The sequence below is a fragment of the Podarcis raffonei genome, chromosome 12 (assembly GCF_027172205.1).
Source record: "Podarcis raffonei isolate rPodRaf1 chromosome 12, rPodRaf1.pri, whole genome shotgun sequence".
Taxonomy (NCBI): domain Eukaryota; kingdom Metazoa; phylum Chordata; class Lepidosauria; order Squamata; family Lacertidae; genus Podarcis; species Podarcis raffonei.
In genome coordinates, this window is record NC_070613.1 from 47,607,877 (window position 1) to 47,631,075 (window position 23,199).

The 23,199-nt window shown below is 44.3% G+C and overlaps 1 protein-coding gene and 1 long non-coding RNA gene across 2 annotated transcripts in view; one reads left to right on the top strand and one right to left on the bottom strand.

Annotated features, from left to right (window-relative positions):
• Positions 1-23,199, top strand: part of LOC128424059 (uncharacterized) — a 155,340-nt gene that overhangs the window by 45,298 nt on the left and 86,843 nt on the right. The gene's annotated exons all lie outside the window — the stretch shown is intronic.
• On the bottom strand, positions 13,293-14,846 carry LOC128424062 (uncharacterized). Its single transcript, XR_008332918.1, has 2 exons — positions 14,351-14,846; positions 13,293-13,371 (listed from the first exon to the last, which is right to left on the bottom strand). It is a non-coding gene; the product is annotated as an uncharacterized LOC128424062 (long non-coding RNA).

Below are 23,199 nucleotides of genomic sequence, written 5' to 3' on the forward strand. Positions count from 1 at the left end.
CCAGTCCCACTCCCCGTCATCATCTTTGTAATCCAAAAAGTATTTATCCAAAAGATAGTTGTTCACCTGTTTCATAGTCCCACTAGAGTTAAGAGCTTCCTTGACTTCAAACACTTCCCAGCACTCTCCAAGTTCCATCTTCCAACGCAGTGGCTTTTGTTCCTGCAGGACTTTGGATCTCTCCATTTGTGTTGTTTGAGGAGTAATCACTGCCTCTTCCTTCTTCATCTGCCCTTCGACTTGCCTTGTCAAACCAGATTCTTGAATTGGTCGCTGTATAACTTCTTTATCCTTATTCCCTGTTAAATCATATTCACTGGCCACAGCACTCATCAAGTCCAATTTTTCATGCATCAAGTTCATTTTCTCATGCAGCTGCTCCAGCAAGGCATTTGTCATGCCAAGGGCAGACACCAAACCTTCCTTCCAACACATTTCTGTTCAAGGTCAAACAGCCGGTCCCACGATCCAAATCTGGCAGCTGTAGAGTCCAAGTAAGCTGCAACAACAAACTGACAGGCTCCCTCTAGGGGACACAATTTCTATTTGTATCCATTTTTAAAATGTATCCAACAAAGGAGATTACTTTCGATTTCAAATCCTTTCGATTTTCAAATACTTTGTATCTTTAAAATACAGAAATGCAGAAGGTAGCGTTGAAGTTAATTTGTTTCTCTTCTTTTTTTTTAACTATCTGTCAAAGCACTCCACTTTCAATCAATGGGCGTCTCAAACAATTTCTGTCCCGACACCCCGTCCCCAGGTTTGGGACGATGGAAACTTAAATTCCTTTACTCTCCTCCTGCAGGATTAAACAGTCAAATTCCCCCCCCCCTTTTCTCCTGCTTCCAAGGGGGTTTTATTGGTTGTGGATGCAGGAAATTTCCAACTTTAAAGCAGTTTTCCAAGCTATTAGGTTGCAAGGTCTTTGCTTCAGTCTATATACAAAAAGCGGAAGGCGGACTTCCTGTTTAAACCTTCCCGCTTGTGCCTAATTCATAAATTTTGCAAATTTCTTGATCCAATTCTCCGTTTTTACTCATGGGTACTTGATTTAGAGTCCAAATGTCATCAGGAAAAAGTCAGCGCTCTCCGGCGATGGCTGTGCGGCTTCCCTCCATGGAAATAGTGATCGGTTCGCAGCACCGCGCTGCTCACCCCACTTCACTCCGGAGCCCCGAAAAGGGTTTTCCTCGTGAGTAGGGGAGGCGCTCTTGGTACTCTGCCGAACCCCACGTTCCCAGGCTTCTCCGCCTGGGATTTCTAGCGGGCCCCCGCCTTCACCGCGGCGGGAAGACCCAATTTCCACAGAGCCCGTTCCTCCGATCGGAGGAACTCCGCCATTCGTTGTTGGCACTGACCCGGAAGTCTTGTTTCTGTTTTCCAATGTATTTCTTAACAATAATAATAATTTAAAAATTGGTGTGGCACAAGCAGATTTTTATTACAGTGGTAACTTTGGATGCGAACGGGATCCATTCCGGAGCCCTGTTCGCATCCTGAAGCAAACGCAACCCGGGTCTGCGTGTGCCACGATTTGTCGCGTCTGAAAATGCGTGTGACGTCATTTTGAGCGTCTGCGCATGTGCGAGCGGTGAAACCTGGAAGTAACGTTCCGTTAATTCCGGGTCACCGTGGAGCGCAACCTTGAAACGCTCAACCCGAAGCTACTTTAACCCGAGGTATGACTGTATATAAATTCAATAAATAAATAAATAATGACCTGATTTACATCCTATGCCCTTTTAAAATGTGTTTTTTTGTGGGGGGGGGGATGTTGGGTTGTTGTTTTTATCTTTATTATGTATTTTGTGGTTTTATATCTTGATTTTCTTCTGTGAACCGCCCTGAGACCCCCGGGGTTTAGGGCGGTATCTAAATTAAATACATACATAAATAAATAATATTCCAAAAGTTTGGCCCAGAGAACAAAGTTTGAGAACCGCTGCACTAACAAGGCACCGCTTTTATGCACATGCAAGTAATGCTTCCTTCCCTTGCGTTTTCCTATCCATAAACAGCATTTTTGTGGGTGCAGAATTAGTTGCACTGACTTCCAAATCCAAAAGGGCAGGGTGTTTTTTCCCCAGCTGGAGCTCAGCTCCTGCACCTCTCAGGTGAGTGCCATTGCCTTTCTAAGAGAACAAGGGAGAAGTTTGTCGAGAGCACCTCTTTTTCTAGAAAAATAGCCCTGCAAAAGGGTATAGGTGAATGTGAAGCTAAGGACCAAGACCAAGATGACAGTCCCCCAAGGTCTTGTGTTGAGCATGCTGTTTTGTGGAAGTGAGTGTGGGCAACCTGACACCCACCAGGAGCAACGCATATTGTTCATGGAGTGTGAAGAGACATTAGTGTCTCTTTTGGAAGTGCCTGGGGCATATGCTGCCCAGAGACCATCCAAGTCATGCCCCCTGACCCAAGGTCAGAAATTATAATTCACACTGCTTCAGTTTATAATAATTAGTAAAGCTTTCATTCCTTAAAACACAAGCAGGGACCCTCGAGCCTATGGACCAAGTTAGGATTGGCACAGGCCCCAATTTGGCCTATGAGGCCATTTTCCCCAAACTGCTCACCTGCCCTACAGCTGATGTCATTGATATGTGACTTCAGGTGTGGGGTAGGTAGAGACATGGATGCAAAGGAACAACTAGGAACCTCTTGATTGTTCCCTGCCCAAAATGGGAACTCCAGTACAGCTGCTCCCACCAGGGCTTGCAGTCAGCACAAATATATCATAGAATCATAGAGTTGGAAGAGACCACAAGGGTCATCGAGTCCAACCCCCTGCCAAGCAGGAAACACCATCAGAGCACTCCTGACATATGGTTCAAGCCTCTGCTTAAAGACCTCCAAAGAAGGAGACTCCACCACACTCCTTGACAGCAAATTCCACTGTCGAACAGCTCTTACTGTCAGGAAGTTCTTCCTAATGTTTAGGTGGAATCTTCTTTCTTGTAGTTTGGATCCATTGCTCCGTGTCTGCTTCTCTGGAGCAGCAGAAAACAACCTTTCTCCCTCCTCTATGTGACATCCTTTTATATATTTGAACATGGCTATCATATCACCCCTTAACCTCCTCTTCTCCAGGCTAAAGATGCCCAGCTCCCTTAGCCGTTCCTCATAGGGCATCGTTTCCAGGCCTTTGACCATTTTGGTTGCCCTCCTCTGGACACGTTCCAGTTTGTCAGTGTCCTTCTTGAACTGTGGTGCCCAGAACTGGACACAGTACTCCAGGTGAGGTCATGACATATGTTTTTATTTATAATAAAAATATTATAATCCTCAATTCAGTAAAAAGATCTCCATGTGCTTTATGTAAACCCAGCAAAAATACAAACAAATCATTTTATATTTTCCCTAAAAACTAGGTTAAAACAAATCACAAATAAAACAGAGAATTTTCATTTGCCCAAAGACTTGAATATGCCAAACTAAGCTCTCAGTATGACAGCCCTGAATCTGTTTGTGTTTACCTATTATTGCTACAGTAACTGCAATTAGAAAAAACGTGCTATAGGTTTTTCTCAAAAGAAAGCTGTATGGCAGGTCATTAAGGCTGCAATTCTATAGTCACACATGAATTTGAGTCCCCTTAAAGTCAGTGGGACTTACTTCTGGGTAGACAGGTACAGGATTGTACTGAAATATCCACATTTTACATACTAGGGAACTGTGAGCGTTACTTGTGCAAAGCTGAGCAGAGATTTGAATGACTAGGTCACCTATGTTCTCGTTATTCTTTTGGCTGGTTCCCATATTCCCTTGTACTTTTATTTTTATGGACATGACATTTTGCCAAGTACAAAGCATCAGACAAAATGTTCTGAATGCATTCCGTCTATAGTAAGAAAGCCCTGTGTTTCCCTCACATTCTGTCTACATGCTTGATTCCCTAGTGGCTAGAGAACAGTTTCTCTCTCTCTCTGTCTCATGACATTAGAACTCATAGATATCCAATGAAACTGAATGTTGGAATATTCAGGATAGAGAAAAGAAAGTACTTATTCAGGCAGCGTAGTCAAACTATGGATGGCCATGAACCTGGATGGCTTTAAAGCAGGATTAGACAAATTTGTGGAGGAGGGGGTTATCAATATCTAGCACGATTCAGAGCGGGCCCCTTCCTTGCCCCCATGACACCCTTTGATTCTCAGTTCAACCATCAAGTAAGGTTGGCTTGATCCCCGCTTTGCCATTGCATTGACAATGCAATATACAATTGACAATGCCTTATATTGCAATGGGCTGATTCCATGTGCATATTCATTAAGATCGATGCAACCTTTATCAAATTCCGCAGAAATGCAATCGCTCTTTAACAGATTTCCAACTGAGTCAGCTCATATGCCCATCATCAGATAACCAAGGAAAGGAAGGGATAAAAAATTAACAGCTCCAACCTAACCATGTCTACTCAGAAGTCCGATTGAATTCAGTGGAGCTTACTCCAAGGTAAATTGAGTTAGGGTTGCAGCCAGAGCTGTAATCCAAAACATATGTGGTATATGTGCATGTCTGAATTGATCCTGTCATGTCCAGATGATAAAACCGTGTTTTGAGAAATAAAGCAAGTATTTCCTTCAATATATATATAAGCAAATTATGAGTGTGCTCAATGTGCAAACATGCTTGTTTATTTTTCCCATCTGTTATGTACTACTCAGCGATATTTTGTTTCACAGAATAATTGCTGCCCTTAAATCAAACATTACTGATTTTATTAAGAAACCTGCCTGATTAATCAGACTGAGGCTTTGAACAAAGGAATTTCCCATGCACAGAACTGCTAATGGCAAATAATGGAGGGAAGAAGAAAAAAACGCAGCAACCACCTGGTTTAATCCTGCTCTGATTTGTCAAGAGAACAAAGCTGCCTGCAGGACTGCGCTTGAAAACCATGAGGACGTTTAGCGCCCTCTGTGAATCTGTCTCAGTGGAAAAAATGAAGCTGATGTCTGCACAACTAAAATGAAACCTCACCAGACAAAGGATCCTGCTCAAATACATATGCAGGCTTTCCTTTCCTGATAAAGACGAACACAACAATTGCAAGCAACTCTGAAAATTTCTTGGGACAATTTTCATCACACACACACAAAACACTTTTGTGCACAGATGTAGCAGCATAGCATATGACAGAAGAAAACCGGCTTGTGAGGAACATGACAAAGCAGGGGTCGATGCCCTCTAGATTTTGGTAGACTACAGTTTCCGTTATCTGGTGTTGATGGGAGTTCTGTCCCAAGAACACATGAAAATCACCACATTGGCTACCCGTGATCTTAGGGAAGACAGGATAGGAAAGGGATACCCCATCTCATCCAACAACCCCACCAGGATCCCAATCCAATCCAACAGGAAAGGCCAGGTAGCTCCAAACCTAGTTTATCCTTGACAAACATGAGAGCATAACTAGGGACTAGCAGCTGTCAGAAGCAGAAAGATTCAGGATTACGGTGGGTTGATGAATCAGGTTGCCATAAAGCTTCATATATGCTTTGTGAAGTTTTACCTGAAACTACCAAAGGAACGCACAGGTATTGAGCAGTTTGCAAAGGCTGATCATCTTTAATAAGTTCTGATGGATTTTGACATTAAAAGACCTGGCATTTTAATAAAGTGCGATGCTGTGAACATAGGAGAAATGTCTGCTGTTATAAACCTCAACAAATCTCTCCCTGCTTTACTGTTTTTAGCTTCAAGCATGCAATTTCTTCTAACACCTTGCCACCCCTTCCTTTCAAGTCTGAGCAACTTGTTCCAAGAAATCGCAACACAGAATTTATCTTGCACCTGCCCTACCCTTCACCTGTCCAGCCTGCTCTTTTACCTCCAGCGTGCCCATTACTGCATCTCCTGCCCCAGGCTTTAATTCCTGTTTACTTGATCCGATACCTGACTGCCAGCCCACGTACAGCCACAACTCCTGCCTCTGGGTCAGTGTTAGAAACCGAGATGTGAAAACTAGGAGCGAAACAGCACTTTAAACCTAAGTTATGGGTGCAACAACAGAATGTCTAGGCACACTTTTGTTTATAACAATAAAACGAAGCTGAAAATGAATGAACTGCAGCCAAAATACAGTGGTACCTCGGGTTAAGAACTTAATTCGTTCCGGAGGTCCGTTCTTAACCTGAAACTGTTCTTAACCTGAAGCACCACTTTAGCTAATGGGGGCTCCCGCTGCACGATTTCTGTTCTCATGCTGAAGCAAAGTTCTTAACCCGAGGTACTATTTCTGGGTTAGCGGAGTCTGTAACCTGAAGCGTCTGTAACCTGAAGCGTATGTAATCCGAGGTACCACTGTATTATGTTTGTTTTTCACATGGTCCAGTCCTTCCCCTGCCCACCCCCCTAATATTCTTAAGTGGGTCTCTTCTCCAGTCTTCAGCTGGACATGGGAAGGCAGAAAAAGGCCCTCCTTTCCTTCCACTCTGCAGTTTTAATCTGAAATCTTAGGCGCCCAGAGCTCAGAAACTGCTCGCGCTAATGTAATTCCTTGTCGCAAAATGCGCCTAGAACAATGAGTTTTGAACACTGCTCTGGACCACAGGTCCTCCCCCAAGCTTCTTGCTCACAAAACAGCAAACTCTGCCCTCAAACTATCTGAGAGAGAGAAGGGGTGCCACCCATTTGTCATCTGGCACAGAGCCCCCTTTTTCCTTTGTTCTCTTAATGGTCCACCCTGCTAGGCGATCCACTTGTTAGGATTATAGGCATTAGAAACCTGGCACCCACAAACCCGTAATAGCATTAACGAATGTTGCTAGTGTGCACAATGCTGCAACCATTGTAATTTATTATTTATTGACAGAATAAACATGGAATGTATGTTCCAGCCACAGTTAAGCCCATTCTTTCAATCATTATCTTCGTTATTTTAATTTGTTGATGTATTTTTTTTTCTTTCATGACCTTGCCCCCCCCCATGACATACAAATGACTTAAATAAATAAAAATAAAAATTATCAGGACTTCTACAGGTTTCGGGTGTGGCTCATGGTGGCCCCAAAGGCCCCATACCACACAAATTATTGGAAAATCTTCAGGGGCAGCAGGAAGCTGCTGACCCACCAACAGACTTCCTCTTGTATGTGTTTACTTCATTGGGCAGGGAGATTATATTGCCAGGCTTAGCGATTTGCATTTGGCAATAAAAGGCTTCTATTGAGAAACTGGTTCTTCCACAAAAGCAGCAGGGCTAATGCCACAGACTGAGCAATTTCTTCAAAGATGCACATAAAAAAACTAAGCAAGCAGTAGAGTAATTACACATTCTTTTTTTTCTTCTTCTTACTCCGAAACAACTAAGAATAAGGAAGGGAAATCAAGCTTCTTCCATAAGCGGAATGCCTTCTCCTCCACCCCCACAATGCTCAGGAAACACTTTTCTTTCTTCCCTGCCACAAAACCCGAACAGAGGATCTTTACATTTCTGAGGAGAACAGGGGCATGTCATGGTTTAAAAATAGCCACCATCAGGGCACACAGAAAGGCAAATTAGATGAAAATGGAGATCCTGTCTCTTCAGCTTCCTTTTATAAAACAGCAGGAAGGACTGGGGGGCTGGGGCTGGGACCATAGCTCAAGGGAAGAGGGGCTAACCCTTATGCTCTCAGTGCCGTTTTCCTGAGGTGAATTGCTGTTGCCGCCCCACAAATAGGTACCTGCTCAATTTGGTAACATAACAGAGGTACACGACACAGGTGCTGGCTCAAACAGGGCAAATAGCAGCAGGCAATGGGAAGCGGTGGGTCGCATCCAACTATGTTTTACTCAGAGTAGACTTATGAAAATCAGCAGGCCGAATGCCTGTTGATCCAGGTGGGTTTGAGTAAACCTTAGGGCTCACCCAGACTTCCGCCTGCCTTGCCACTTTCCCTTGGGAAAACTTGCTGTTTACCGCGGAACTGGAGCAAACAACTGAGTTTTCTCTGGTTTGATGTTTGCTCCATTTTAGCTCTAAATATCGGGTTTTCTGGGGGAAACAGTGGGCCAAAGGCAAAACCGCATGGTAAAGGGGGAAAGGTAAAGGACCGCTGGATGGTTAAGTCCATTCAAAGGTGACTATGGGGTTGCAGCGCTCATCTCGCTTTCAGGCCGAGGGAGCCGGCATTTGTCCACAGGCAGCTTTCCGGGTCATGTGGCCAGCATGGCTAACCCGCTACTGGCACAACGGAACACCGTGACGGAAACCAGGGTGCAAGGAAATGCCGTTTACCTTCTCACCGCAGCGGTACCTATTTATCTACTTGCACTGGTATGCTTTCGAACTGCTAGGTTGGCAAGAACTGGGACAGAACAATGTGGGGATTCGAACAGCTGACGTTCGGATCAGCAAGGTCCTAAAACTGCATGGACCTATGCCTAGAAAGTGCAGAACAAGCAGAAAGCCGCTTGGAACTATGCAGAAGTGTGGAACACAGAACAAGCAGAAGTGTGGACAAGCAACCCAATTTATAACAGCAAAATGCCATGTGGGGAAAGGATAAAAACCCTTCCCTGCCAATCCTCTCCCTCATGACTATTTTTTCTAAATTACCTTTTAATCAACAGGGTCTCCAATTGTAATCCAGTGTCTTGTCTGGTCTGTCCTATAGATACACTAAGCATGTGCCACGCAAGTGTGTATTACAATATTTTTACTTTGATATTTAATTTTGGTTTTGCTTGTTTTGCTACGGACTATTTATATGGGAGTGGTTGCTGAAAGCAGAAAGCAAAAGACTAAGCCTTATGAGGAACGGTTGAAGGAGCTAGGTATGTTTAGCCTAGAAAAGAGGAGACTGAGAGGAGATATGATAGCTATCATCAAATATCTCAAGGTTGTTACATGAAAGAGGGAACGAGCTCGTTTTCTCCTGCCGTGGAGGGTAGGACTCAAACGAATGGCTTCAAGTTGCAAGAAAGGAGATTCCGACTAAACATCAAGAAGAACTTTCTGACCATAAGAGCTGTTTGACCGTGGAATGGTCTCACTCAGAAGGTTTTTAAGCAGAGGTTGGGTGGCCCTCTGTCATGGATGCTTTAGCTGAGATTCCTGCATTGCAGGGGCTGGACTATATGACCCTTAGGCTCCCTTCCAACTCTACAATGCTATAAACAACTATCTGACTTTTAGAAGACATCTGAAGGAAGCCCTGTTTAGGGAAGTTTTTAATGTTTGATGTTTTATCTTCTATTATTATTATTATTATTATTTGTTGGGAGCCTCCCAGAGTGGCTGGGGAAATCCAGCCAGATGGGTAGGGTATAAATAATAAATTATTATTCTGTGATGGGTCATATCCAATGGTGGCTTTGCCTTTATTGCACCCAGTTTCTCCTCCAACCACATAGACCCTTCATCTCACCTGAAAGGCTGCGGGAACTCCCTAGAGGACAAAGAGCAGTGGTTGGAAAGGATTGGGGAAAACCAGGTCCCCAGAATTTGTCTCTCCAGAACACCCTCTCCTGAGGCTGAGGGGAACTGCTTTCTTCTACGGCTAAGGCACCATGGATACAACAACCCAACGGGCAAAACGAAAGCTGCATAGCACCTTGCAAAGAGCTTGGGCTCTTTGGAATGCTTAACTTTGTCAACTTTGAACTGTTAATGCTCATCCTTGCTGTATCTCAACGTGATACTCTGTTCAGAAGCAGGTTGTCAAAGCATGACAAGCTGTTGATCAAGGAACACAAGCCTGAAGCTTCACGCTTCCTTTAGATGCTGGCCGGTGTTGCATGTACGGACCGATATTCACCTGGTTAAAATTGAAGGTTTGAATCAGGATTTGTGCCACATTCCAGCCAAAGCAAAAGCAGCCTCAGGAAAGGCTGATCTGGAGTGACAAGGGCTATATCTTTAACTCTTCCCCTAACTCAAGTTTCTCCCATCTAAAGCATCTCCGCTGGGCTTTTGCTACATGTCTCTGCACGTAACATATAAATGCTTAGAGGAGGACTTTAGGTAAGCCCTTTTAAATTCCATTTAGATCAACAGGAAAGTTGAACTGTGCTTTAAAAAATATATTTGTGAATGAGTCCCCCATTGAACATGATGGGACATCTTCTGTGTAAGGATACATAGGACCAGGTTGTATGCCTGCCTCATTGAAATTAGCGGACCTCTTTAAATGTTTCATTTTAGTTAGGTCATGCTTAGCATTAACTGGATTGCAAACTGCCTTGGCTTGCTGGAAGGGTGACGTTACACAATTTGCCCCACCTCGAAACAAAAAAGCAAAAAATAACTGCCACCCATGCCCACACAAAAAAAAACCCTTGGCTTCTTGTAGAATCATTTCCTCTATTTCTGTTTGCTTTGAATCATTCTCTACTTTACACATCTCCCCCTTCCCCCTTCTCTCCATCTGACATATCATGCGGAACAGAGCCTGAATGAGTAACCTTTGCAAAGTTGCATCACTTGTGTGGAGGAAACAGCCATCTTATTTTCTGTCTCTTGCTGACCCCCTTGGCCTTCGTTAACAATGTAAAATACGTTTCCTTCCTGTTCACAAAGGATTAAATCAGCAATGGGTAAAACAATACGTGCACAGACAATACAGAAAACACTCCATCGCTTCACATTTGACCTAGAAGTCTGTTTTAGAGTTTTGCCAGTCTTCCGTCTTTTAGGATATCAAGAGGGATTCAAGCACTTACCGGATATTTAGGTTTGCACAATTAAAATGTATTGTCTCTCGTTTTGAAATTATTAAAACTGTTACTTGCTTTTTCTTGCCCAGGGCAACCCAAAGTGTCTTACAAGCAAACGAAATGTTGCAGGCTTGGATTAAAGGTGCATATTGGGGACTGATCAGGTTGAATGCTATAACAACGCATTATCATTGTGCGCATGATAGTTTCCAAAGTACAGTGGTACCTCAGAAATCGAACGGAATCCGTTCCGGAAGTCCATTCGACTTCCAAAATGTTCGGAAACCAAGGCACGGAAGCTCCTGCAGCCAATCGGAAGCCACGGAAGCCACATCGGACGTTCGGGTTCCAAAGAACATTTGCAAACTGGAACACTCACTTCCAGGTTTGCGGTGTTTGGGAGCCAAAATGTTCAACTCGCAAGGTGTTCAGGATCCAAGGTACGACTGTATAGGAGGACAGATCCCTGCCATTAGGAGGTATCAGTGCAAAACTCCATATAGAAAAGAACCATGAGACCAGGTTCCAACATTAAGGCAAGCCAGACTTTTGCTTGTTCCTGGCAGCAATGCAGCAGGAAGAGTGGAGTGGGAACTTTTCAGCAGTGTGTACTAGTATGCTGCACATTCACATTAAGCCATCACCTGTTTTTAGCTATGGTTTAAAAAAGGGGTCAGGGACGCAGGTGGCGCTGTGGTCTAAACCACAGAGCCTAGGGCTTGCCGATCAGAAGGTCGGCGGTTCGAATCCCCGTGACAGGGTGAGCTCCCATTGCTCGGTTCCTGCTTCTGCCAACCTAGCAGTTCGAAAGCACGTCAAGTACAAGTAGATAAATAGGTACCACTCCAGCGGGAAGGTAAACGGCGTTTCCGTGCGCTGCTCTGGTTCACCAGAAGCGGCTTAGTCATGCTGGCCACATGACCCAGAAGCTGTGTGGACAAACGCCGGCTCCCTCGGCCTAGAGAGCGAGATGAGTACCGCAACCCCAGAGTCGTCCGTGAGTGTGGCGGGGGGGAAGAGCCGCGGTGTGTGTGGGGGGGGGGGGAATGGCACAGCCTGAACGATCAGAATCCCCATGCCGATTCCCAAACCGTCCGCGGGCAGGATCCAGAAGGCAGTTGGGCCGGATCCAGCCCCCAGGCCTTAGTTTGCCTACCCATGGTTTAAAGTAAGATGGGAAGTAGACCACTCTTAGGCTTCATTCAAGCAAAGAATTGGGACCACTGCTTGGGAGATTGCTCATATCCCCACTACAAAATAAGGGCTGCAAAAATATTTTTTAAACGAAGTACAAAGTATACAATCCCACTTCCACCTCAAGACACAACAATCAGAAGCCCTATTAAAGGTAAAGGGACCCCTGACCAGTAGGTCCATTCGCGGATGATTCTGGTGTTGTGGTGCTCATCTCGGTTTACTGGCTGAGGGAGCCAGAGTACAGTTCCGGGTCATGTGGCCAGCATGACTAAGCCGCTTCTGGCGGACCAGAGCAGCGCACGGAAACACCGTTTACCTTCCCGCCGGAGTGGTACCTATTTATCTACTTGCACTTTGATGTGCTTTCGAACTGCTAGGTTGGCAGGAGCAGGGACTGAACAATAGGAGCTCACCCTGTTGCGGGGATTCGAACCGCCGACCTTCTGATCTGCAAACCCTAGGCTCAGTGGTTTAGACCTCAGCGCCACCCACGTCCTATTACCTCCCTGCTATTTCTGGTCCTCCTCCTGTTTGTCTCACTCAAACATTCCCCCCCCCCAATTGCCATAGTGACTTGCTGAAACTTAAATCCTCTTCTGATTAGTGCAAATAATCTATCCGCTCATGTACAGTGCAAATCTACACTGCAGAAGGAAAAAAACGGGGGGAAACCCCAAAATAAACTAAAGAAGGATTTAGTGGGTGGGTAGAGGGGGCAATATTTTCATTCCAACCTTGAATGAACAAATGTGACCCTTTTCCCAGAGAGGAATTTGAAGAATTTATCTGGTTTCCTGAAGGCCAAGTGATTGCTCTGTCTTCTTAGCTCCAGTTGCCATTGAGACAAAGTGAAATTGTACCTTGGCATACCAGAGGACTCAACGTGAATGCATGGGATCGACTTACAAACTCCACCCAAACAACCCCAAATCTTCACCCTGGCATGGAGTGTGGGGTCACATCGTTTATGCTGTGGGTAAAGGATTTATTTATCTATAAAAAGCATTTATATACTGCCATCTCATAAAACTTCAGGGTGTTGCACAGCTATACACAGACAATAAAACATGAAAAATCATTGGGGGGGGGGGAAAGGAGTACGAAATAACTCATAAAATGCCTGGCTTCTCAAGAAGATGGTGAACAGCTATGGAGGACTCAAGAGAAGCCTGAAAGCCAATAGGGAGGGTGCCTGTCAAATCTCTAGTGAAAGGGTTTTCCATAGCATGGGATAAACATTAAATGCTTAACTTCTGTTTGTTAAGGAGACAAGTCAGGAGATGAGAAAGGATTTTGTTAGCTTATTTATATTGCTTTCTATTTTGTTGCATGGATGTATATTTTGTATGTATTGACATGTGTAATTGTTCTTAGTGTGTTGGGGTGGAATTGTTATATTTGTAGCTGTTCATACGATATGTTATGAGCGGCCTACAAATAAACATACAGTGGTACCTTGGTTCTCAAACGTAATCTGTAATTCTGGCGCCCCGGAAACAATAGCCGACAGCCGCATCAGACGTTCGGCTTCTGAAAAACGTTCGAAAACCGGAACACTTATTTCTGGGTTTTCGGCGTTCAGGAGCCGAAATGTTCGAGTACCAAGGCATTCGAGAACCACTGTATATTGATGGTGGCTTTTTTTAAATCATGGAATAAAAAGCAAAGGGATGGTTTGCAAAACGAGATGTGAGACCCAATTAAAGCCACTGGGCTCTTTGCCATTTATTGCTGCTTATCTGACCTGGCCGAAAATCTACAGGAATGTATGGAGAAACCTGTCCCAGAGATCCTCAATTTCTCTTTTCAAAACCATGGCTTTCCCCCTCCCAAAGAATCCTGTGAACTGTAGTTTGTTACGGGTGCTGTGGAGTTGTTAGGAGGCTCCTATTCCTCTCACAGAGCTACAATTCCCAGAGTTCCCTGGTAAGAGGGATTGGTTGTTAAACCACTCTGGAAATTGCATGGCTCTCTGAGGGGAATAGGGGTCTTCTAAGACCTCTTAGCATCCTTCAACTACCCTTCCCAGGATCCTTTTGGGGAAGCCATGGCTGTTTAAAGCGGTATGAAACTGCTTTAGAAGCATAGTGCAGATGGGGCCCAAGTTTAACCCCTTATGTGACACAGACCCAGTAATAATAATTTATTACTTATGCCCCGCTCATCTGGCTGGGTTTCCCCAGCCACTCTGTTGCCGTTGCTAAGTGCCTGGAATGGGAATTTTTTTAAAAAAAAACTTCCAAAATGCACGCTGCCACTTTAAATGGTTGTGTCCCCCACCCCGGCCTTGAACACAACTAAAGCCATAGCTAAATTAATAGATTTGATTGTGAATTTAGGTAACATGGCCAGCCAACACTAGCAGTTTAGCTCCTGGACAGAAGAGAGTGCCGGAACCTAGGTCATGTGGGCAAAGTCTTCCTTACTATGGCAACACACTGAAAATAGGGATATCTTATTCAACAACAATAACAATAACAATAATAATAATACTGAACTCCTGGCCTACCTGGTGGCAAGTTCCCAGTCCAAGGTCAACCCACATGTCCAAAGTCCAAACTGAAGCCCAATCCTGCAGAAATCCTGGAGCGTTCAAGCCAGTGCCAGATTACCAAATAGGCAGCAGCCTAGAGGCCTTTTAGGAGTCCTGCAACAAAAGATCAAAATAACATTGATTTGACCTGGAAAGCAAATTACATACAAGCTTTCTTAGTTCAATGGGGGAGGGGCTGAGATTCTGACCACTTAGGGGCCTCCACAGGGTTTAATCCAGCACTGATCCAAGCTGAAGTCCACCAACAAGAGTGTTAGAGCAGACACAGCACCTCAGCTCTGCTTCCCTTTTACACTTTGCTTGCTGATTGCAGCATCTGGGCTTGATGAGGCCTGTGACCCTCACCTGTCCCAAACCTAATCCAGCAGAGCAATCACACACCTCCCAGATCTAGTGAGCCTCACCTGGTCAGCTAGGAAGCTGGGCTTGGCTGTGTGATAGGAATTTTGAAGTCTTAAAGGTAAAGGTAAAGGTACCCCTGCCCTTACGGGCCAGTCTTGCCAGACTCTAGGGTTGTGCGCTCATCTCACTCTATAGGCCGGGAGACAGCGCTGTCTGGAGACACTTCCGGGTCACGTGGCCAGCGTGACAAGCTGCATCTGGCGAGCCAGCGCAGCACACGGAAACGCCGTTTACCTTCCCGCTGGTAAGCGGTCCCTATTTATCTACTTGCACCCGGGAGTGCTTTCGAACTGCTAGGTTGGCAGGCGCTGGGACCAAACGACGGGAGCACACCCCGCTGCGGGGATTCGAACCGCCGACCATGTGATCGGCAAGTCCTAGGCGCTGAGGTTTTACCCACAGCGCCACCCGCGTCCCTTAGATATATGTTAATGTTCATAAGTGTACCAACCAAGCACATACATAGATCAGCACAGGAAGACCGACCTGGAACCATTTTTGATTCCCAAACTGAGCAAATGTTTTCTCTGCAAGGTCAAAGTGGGAAACCTCCCCATTGTCTCTTTCCTCACAAATCCTGTCTTAAGGGCACATTTAAGATATGAATAGAGTGTGAGCCTGTGACATGGCCCAGTATTTATCATTACAAAAGACTGGCCAGGCTCCCCAGGCAATCCAATCAAGTAACCTGCCAGACAGGAGATAAACAATGACAGGAGAAAAACAACATTCAAATTTCTGTTTTAGACCACCTTTTCTGTGATGTAGGTATGATGTATCTGAGGGGTGGTCTTGATCTACAGGGTGGCAATTTCAAAAGTCTTTATAAGGCCTTGCGTGCCATTTTTCTGGGTTCCTCCTCAGCACCCTGTTGCAACAGATCAATAAAGATGAAGCTTACTAGCTGCTTTGCTTCTCAATATTCTCTGGTTGGCCTCTGTTATTTTCTCCTACCAATAGGGAACCTATGTAAGGACTCTATATGGGTTCTTTGATACCCCATAAGGGAAAAGGGCAATTTTTGTTTACAACAACTGCCTCAGCCTCCTGGACTGCCCCTCTCGCTGCTCCCTATGCCTCAGAGGCCACTGTGTTTGTGGAGACAGGGGTCCCTCTGGCTCTGGTGATGGGTCCTGCTGCTCTGGTTTTTGTGAACTGACCCCTATTCCCTTGCCATTCTCCATCACCCAGTGAATACTTCTTTCCCTGTCCCCTGCTTGCCCCGGTGTGTCCCAGTCCCAGATAAACCCCTCACTGGGATCATTTTCCTCCTCTTCTTCCTCCCCATCGTCCTGCCAGTTCATGACAATAATGTGCTCCCAACCTATAAAAAACATAATAAAACAACAACAACAATTTCATTATTTATACCCCGCCCATCTGGCTGGGTTTCGCCAGCCAGTCTGGACGGCTCCCAACAGAATTAATGATAATAATAATAATAAAGCGATGAAACATCAGACATTAAAAGCTTCCCTAAACACGGCAGCCTTCAGATCATAGCAGTCAACTTTTCCCTTTTTTAAAGGAAATTCCCTTATTCCAAATAGGATTCCTCGCAAGAAAAGGGAAAAGTTGACAGCTATGCTTCAGATGTCTTCTAAAAGTTGTTTATTTCCTTGACATCTGATGGGAGGGCGTTCCACAGGGCAGGCGCCACCACCAAGAAGGCCCCCTGCTTGGTTCCCTGTCACCTCACAACTCACAGGGAGGAAACTGCCAAAAGGCCCTCAGCACTAGACCTCAGTGTCCAGGCTGAACGATGTGGGTGGAGGCACACCTTCAGGTATACCTGGCCAAGGCCTTTTAGGGCTTTAAAGGTCAGCACCAACACTTTGAATTGTGCTCAGAAATGTACTGGGAGTCAATGTAGGTCTTTCAGGACCAGTGTTATCTGGTCTTGGCCACTCCCAGTCTAGCTGCTGCATTCTGGATTAATTGTAGTTTCTGAGTCACCTTAAAAAAACACCCTTCCATACCTTCCAACATTTCACCAATGAAAATAGGGACCCCCTAAGGAAAAGTGGGACATTCTGGGATCAAATTAGAAATCAGGATGGCTTCTGTAAATCCGGGACTGTCCTTGGAAAAGGGTCTGCGGTGAGATGTATCCACTGCTTAAGCATCTACGATAGCAATTATTTCTAAATTGAAAGCTATACATATAAAGCAGCACATGTGGATGTTATGCAAATGTCTATCCTCTTTTTTATTATACATTCTCTCTCGCCCCCCCTACTCCGCATCTCTGTCTCTTTCTCTGGTGTATTAAGTGGCCAATTTAGACACTGACCAGATTACTATAGAAACTGTGCCAATTCTCTCACTCATTAAACAGCTTTAAGGCCTTGTTCCTGTGGCTCCAGTCACTGGGCGGATTACTCCTTGAGCAATTTCTAGACTAGTTTTCACCTGTTTATTTGGGCATAAAAGGATTCTCTGCCACACTCCTCTGATTGCAAAGTAAACTCATTTGCAGCTGCAGCTCTGTCAATCTGCGCAGGCAGATTGCAATTTGGAGTTCAAATGAGGTAGAACCAGGGAAATCTCAAACATTCATAAGAATAAATTAAACTCCAAGCACTTGTCCAAACAACTGCTGTTTAATTTGGAATCATCATACTGAGAATTATTTTCATATGAGCTACATAAAAAGTCTACCTTGGAACAAGGCTTTTTTAACGCCTCAATTCTTAATTGTAGATGAGGAAAATTACATTTTTTGTTTCTTGGAAGGGTGATGTTCATTGCAAAATGTTCTCAGTGACAAGGTTCTTAAAAAACAACAACTGTGATTTTGCCTATTCCAAATAAAAGGGCTATATTTAGACATTTTCCATTATAATCTGCTAGTTTTCTCCAGGGTTTAATCACACCCGAAGTGCAAAATAAAAGAGCCGGTGTTGTGTAATGATTAGAGTATTAGACTATGACCTTGGGAGGCAAGGATTCAGACCCCAACTCAGACATGAAGCTCATCTTGAGCCAATCACCATCACTCATCCTAACCTAACCTCAAAAGGTTATTGTGAGGATAAAATGCAGACCCTCCAAGTGTCCCTATTTTCCAGGGACTGATACAGATTTATAGAAGCTGTCCTGGATTCTGATTTGATCCCAGAATGTCCTGCTTTTCCTTAGGATGTTCCTATTTTCATCAAAACAATGTCGGTGGGTATGGTAGGATGTCCTTACTTTCATTGAATAAATGTTGGAGGGTGTGGAGCTATGTGACCCCCGAGCCAAGGAGATAAGTAACTACATAACTACATAACCTTTAGAGGACATCTGAAGGCATGTTTTACTATGTTTTTATATATGCTGGAAGCTGCCCAGAGAGGCTGGGGCAACCCAGTCAGATGGACAGGGTATTATTATTATTATTATTATTATTATTATTATTATTATTATTAAATAGGACATCCCTGTTTTCATTGGAGAAATGTTGAAGAGTATGAAAATGGGGAGGGGTAGAACCATGTATACCACCTCAAGCTCCTTGGAGGAAAAGGTGGTATATAAATAAATGTAGTAAGTGAATAAAAATATTCGTTGTTAAGACAGGAATGCAGATGCTGATTGATGAGCCCAGTCGAGGTCCCTTAACAGTAGAAATGTTTCTGATTTGTCACCCCTAAAGTAGCTTGGTGCGGTATACAAATAAAACCAAAGTCATTGTTGACTACAGGATTGTTTAGTTGTGTCCGACTCTTTGTGACCCCATGGACCAGGGCACGCCAGGCACTCCTGTCTTCCACTGCCTCCCGCAGTTTGGTCAAACTCATGCTGGTAGCTTCGAGAACACTGTCCAACCATCTCATCCTCTGTCGTCCCCTACTCCTTGTGCCCTCCATCTTTCCCAACATCAGGCTCTTTTCCAGGGAGTCTTCTCTTCTCATGAGGTGGCCAAAGTATTAGAGCCTCAGCTTCACGATCTGTCCTTCCAGTAAGCACTCAGGGCTGATTTCCTTAGGAATGGATAGGTTTGATCTTCTTGCAGTCAAGAGTCTCCTCCAGCACCATAATTCAAAAGCATCAATTCTTCGGCGATCAGCCTTCTTTATGGTCCAGCTCTCACTTCCATACATCACTACTGGGAAAACCATAGCTTTAACTATATGGACCTTTGTTGGCAAGGTGATGTCTCTGCTTTTTATGATGCTGTCTAGGTTTGCCATCACCTTTCTCTCAAGGAGCAGGCGTCTTTTAATTTCGTGGCTGCTGTCACCATCTGCAGTGATCATGGAGCCCTAGAAAGTAAAATTTCTCACTGCCTCCATTTCTTCCCCTTCTATTTGCCAGAAGGTGATGGGACCAGTGGCCATGATCTTCGTTTTTTTGATGTGAGCTTCATGACCATAGGATTACAGTCTATTAAAGCATAGGAAATTTCCTTGTATAGTCAGGCTAGAAGTTAATCTAGCCAAATAATGTCTTTTCTGAATGCCTGCAGCTCTTCAGGGACTTTGGTAGAGGTCAAACATCTCCACCACCTCAGCCTTTTATTGGAGGTGAGAGATTGAACCTGCAATGTGCTCTACCGGTGAGTTACAAGTCTTCCCTTTAGAGTCTGCTTTGGACAATCAGCCTGAAAGCTCTTCAGCAAGAAGGTAAGTTTAGTCAGCTACTACTTAAAGAGCTTTGAGTCTTTTTAGTTTTTGTCTGTTTCAGTATGCTGCTTCTTATGCTAATAGTGACATCAGTAAAGTTTCTCCCATTTCCCTTGTGTAGCATTTGTATTTAGAGATTTAACATGGATGCTATAAGAAACACTGTTTAAAAAGGAGGCACAATGATAAATTGTTTGGTTTTGTATATATAAATGGTCTTTATTTCATTTTTAGAACCTTCTTTATAATGAGTATTTGTAGGTTTTTCACAAGTGGTGGTAGCATTGGTTTTAGATTGCCCCTGGAGAAGGAACTTCCCATTTCTGAAACATGTTGGGCTTTCAATAACTCAGGTACCTATTTCTCCCTTGCTTGTTGTTTCCTATCAGAGCTGCAATTTCTGAGGCTGTTCATCGCCACTAAAGGAGCAAATTCCGATGGTTTGAATTCAACCAGTCTGACCACTAGCTCACCATGAGACTTGATATCAGTTATGGGTTTGAGCCCCATGTTGGGCAAAAGATGACCCTTTCAACTCCACAATTCCATGATTCTAATTCCTATCGACCGAAGAGGTGTGGAGGACTTCAGCCCAAATGATCTTTGAGTGGTCCACATGGGTAACAAGGACCAGCAGCGGTTGTGCAGTCTTATTTAGCTGAAAAACTGGGACCTTAGGCATGCAAACCATCATCACTCTCACTGTTTACCCAGTTGTATAAACTGTGGATGGTAGCATTCCTAGCAGGGAAACCATGTATAGAACGCTAAGCAACAAGCTGCTCCAGCTTTTGAGACTTGCCCTGTATCATCTTTCTGCTTCTCCATGGGCTCGTTCCAACCTTCTGCCAACAATAGCAGCTGGATCAATTGGGCTCTCACTTAACAGCCCTATCACTTCATTAGGACAGATCCTTTTCCTCCACAAATCCCAGTTTGTACTTGCTGAACTTGACATCCGTGGCATTCAGGGAAATGCCAATTATTAGAATAGATCTGAGGGAGGGGAGAATTCAGCTAAACATTTCCCAGAATTACCGTATGTTGTTTTAGAAAACCATGCCAATTCCATTCCTCGCTATCTACATTTTGTAAATAACATACTGCCGTGATTTCTTTGTTGCAACAGTCCTTGGCTGAAAGGACTGTCAAGCAACATTGTCATCCTGTTGTTAATTCAACTTAACACAGTCGGCATGGACTTGAGGGACGTTGTTAATACATTGGGGGCCTGGGAAGATTTGTGCCAATCAGTTGTTGATACCATGTCTCCCACGCAAAGGATATTTTTAGAGCTAACATTTTCCTTGATATTTTCACACAACTCCCATAGGTCTCCACACACAAAAAGCACAATCCCTCAGAAAAGTAGTTATTTAAATGGAGCATGGACAAAATTTCCTGGTAGATTCTGCTAATTATTTTTGCAGAAAGTTTTGAACCCTTTGCTGAGACCAGTGATGCCCTTTCGGGTCACTGTAACATTTTTGGCTGCGTTGTTCCCTCTACTTCTGATATTCAAGATTTGGGTCTTGTTGCTTACGTGGTCAGAATGGCATCACCCATGGATCAAGAGCAGTAGGCTTGGGAGAATCCCTAAAACTGTTTTTTAAAAAATCAGTGGGAACTTTAACAGCTCAAATGATAACTGAACATGCTCAAATGGCCATAGAATACTGAAAGGAGGACAAGGGACAGACTGATTTCAGGAGTGGCTGAAATCCTGAACACTCCATATTGCAGAAATTTGTTGCAGGACCTGCTTGTAAAATATAATTTCTATTGACGGCCACTTCTCTTTCCTTAACCACAAGCTAACATGTCTTTGTCACTCATCTGGTACATTATCGCTAATACTAGTTTTGGGGGCTTTTAAAAAAAAGTTGAATAAAATTATTTTCATTTCATAAGCTACTATAGTAGGAAGTAGACCTTGAAGTTTATGGATTTTTAAAAAATAAAATCAGTTTTTAAAAATACATTATATTTTGAGATCTGACAGATTTTCCCACCCCATCTTGGAAGAGTGAATAAATGGGCAAATCAGGTTTAACAACAGCCCTTCAAGGGATGGAGCATGATTCACAGGGTTGTGGGTTTGAGTCCCATGCTGGGTGAAAGATTCTTGCAATGCAGGAGTTTGGACTGGATTATCTTTGCAGTTCCTTCCAACTCTACAGCTCTGGGCATCTGTGATCTCCTTAATTTAAAACTGAATGCAGTACAGTCGTACCTTGGAAGTCGAACAGAATCCATTCCAGAAATCCGTTTGGCTTCTAAAATGTTTGGAAACCAAAGCGCGGCTTCTGATTGGCTGCAGAAAGCTCCTGCAGCCAATCAGAAGCCCCGTTGGATGTTTGGCTTCCAAAAATAGTTTGCAAACCGGAATAGTCACTTCTGGGTTTGCTGCGTTCGGGAGTCAAAACATTCGAGAACTAAGCTGTTTGAAAACCATGACTGTACTCACTTACGTCCCAGAAAGTGCACTTAAAATTGCAGCCGTAGTATTCTGCAGCACTTTTCCTGATTGTTCAGAGCATTATTTACCAAAATCATATCAGACGGGTTCACATCCAGCATGTTGGCTGTTGATGTGCAGGCGGATGTGTAGGCCTCTCTCTCCCATCATTCTACTAACCATTACATTTGACCAGCTTACCTTGTACGTATTGCATTATTGTCTTCTCACACATGGCCCTCTCTTTAGGATACTGGTGGTAGCTGCTCGAGAAGCGAGGAGTACACCCAGTCATTGCCAAGCCAGCTTTTGCTCCTCTTTGGGCACCCTTGCTTCTGCCTGCATCCTACAAGAACAGCTTACTGCAGCCTTTCTCAACCTGTGGGTCCCCAGATGTTGTTGAACTACAACTCCCATCACCCCTAGCTTGCAAGGCCAGAGCTCAGGGATGATGGGAGTTGTAGTCCAACATCTGGGGACCCACAGGTTGAGAACCACTGGCCTACTGGATCAGGCCAGTGGTCCATCTAGTCTAGCATCCTGTTCTCACAGTGGCCAATCAGATGCTTGTGGGAAACTCTTGAGTAGCCAGGTATACTAGGAGGCTTCTATCTACCGTATTTTTCGCTCCATAAAGCGCACAGGACCATAAGGCGCACCTAGTTTTTAGAGGGGGAAATCAAGGAAAAAAATCTTGATTTTGATTTAAAATCTAAAATCTTGAGGGGTGTTCACCGACCCCTCTCGCTCTCCAGCCTTCAGCAAAAGCAACACTTAGCCTCTGGAGCGCGGAGGGAGCGCTCCCTCTGCGCTTCGGAGGCTAAGCGTTGCTATAGCTGAAGCCAAGGAGCCTGCATTCGCTCCATAGGACGCACACACATTTCCCCTTAATTTTTGGAGGGGAAAAAGTGCGTCCTATAGAGCGAAAAATACAGTATATGGACCCTAGGGATGTCCATAGGGTCCATTTAGGAATGTTGGGGTAATGTTGCACTGGCCAATGATAATTCCTCTTTCCGGAGAGCTTGGTTTATCTTCCATGCATTTGGAGCATGAAGTCCAGGATGTTGAGCCCCTCCCCCAACCCCTCTTCCTTGTCCGTGCTGCGAACAACAGAAATGCACCAAGGCAATTTTGTGAACTTTCATCCCTCTCTAATCAAGCGTGCTGCTTACGAGGCAAGTCCAAGCCCCAGAACAATACAGCATGCGAGAAATTCTGGAACTTTCAGCAAAGCACTGCCAAAGTGACACCCTTTTCAAGTTTATTTCGATTACTGAAAAAGGTTTTGCAAAAAGAAAAAAAGGACTGGATTTAGAGAAACGTCCTACAGT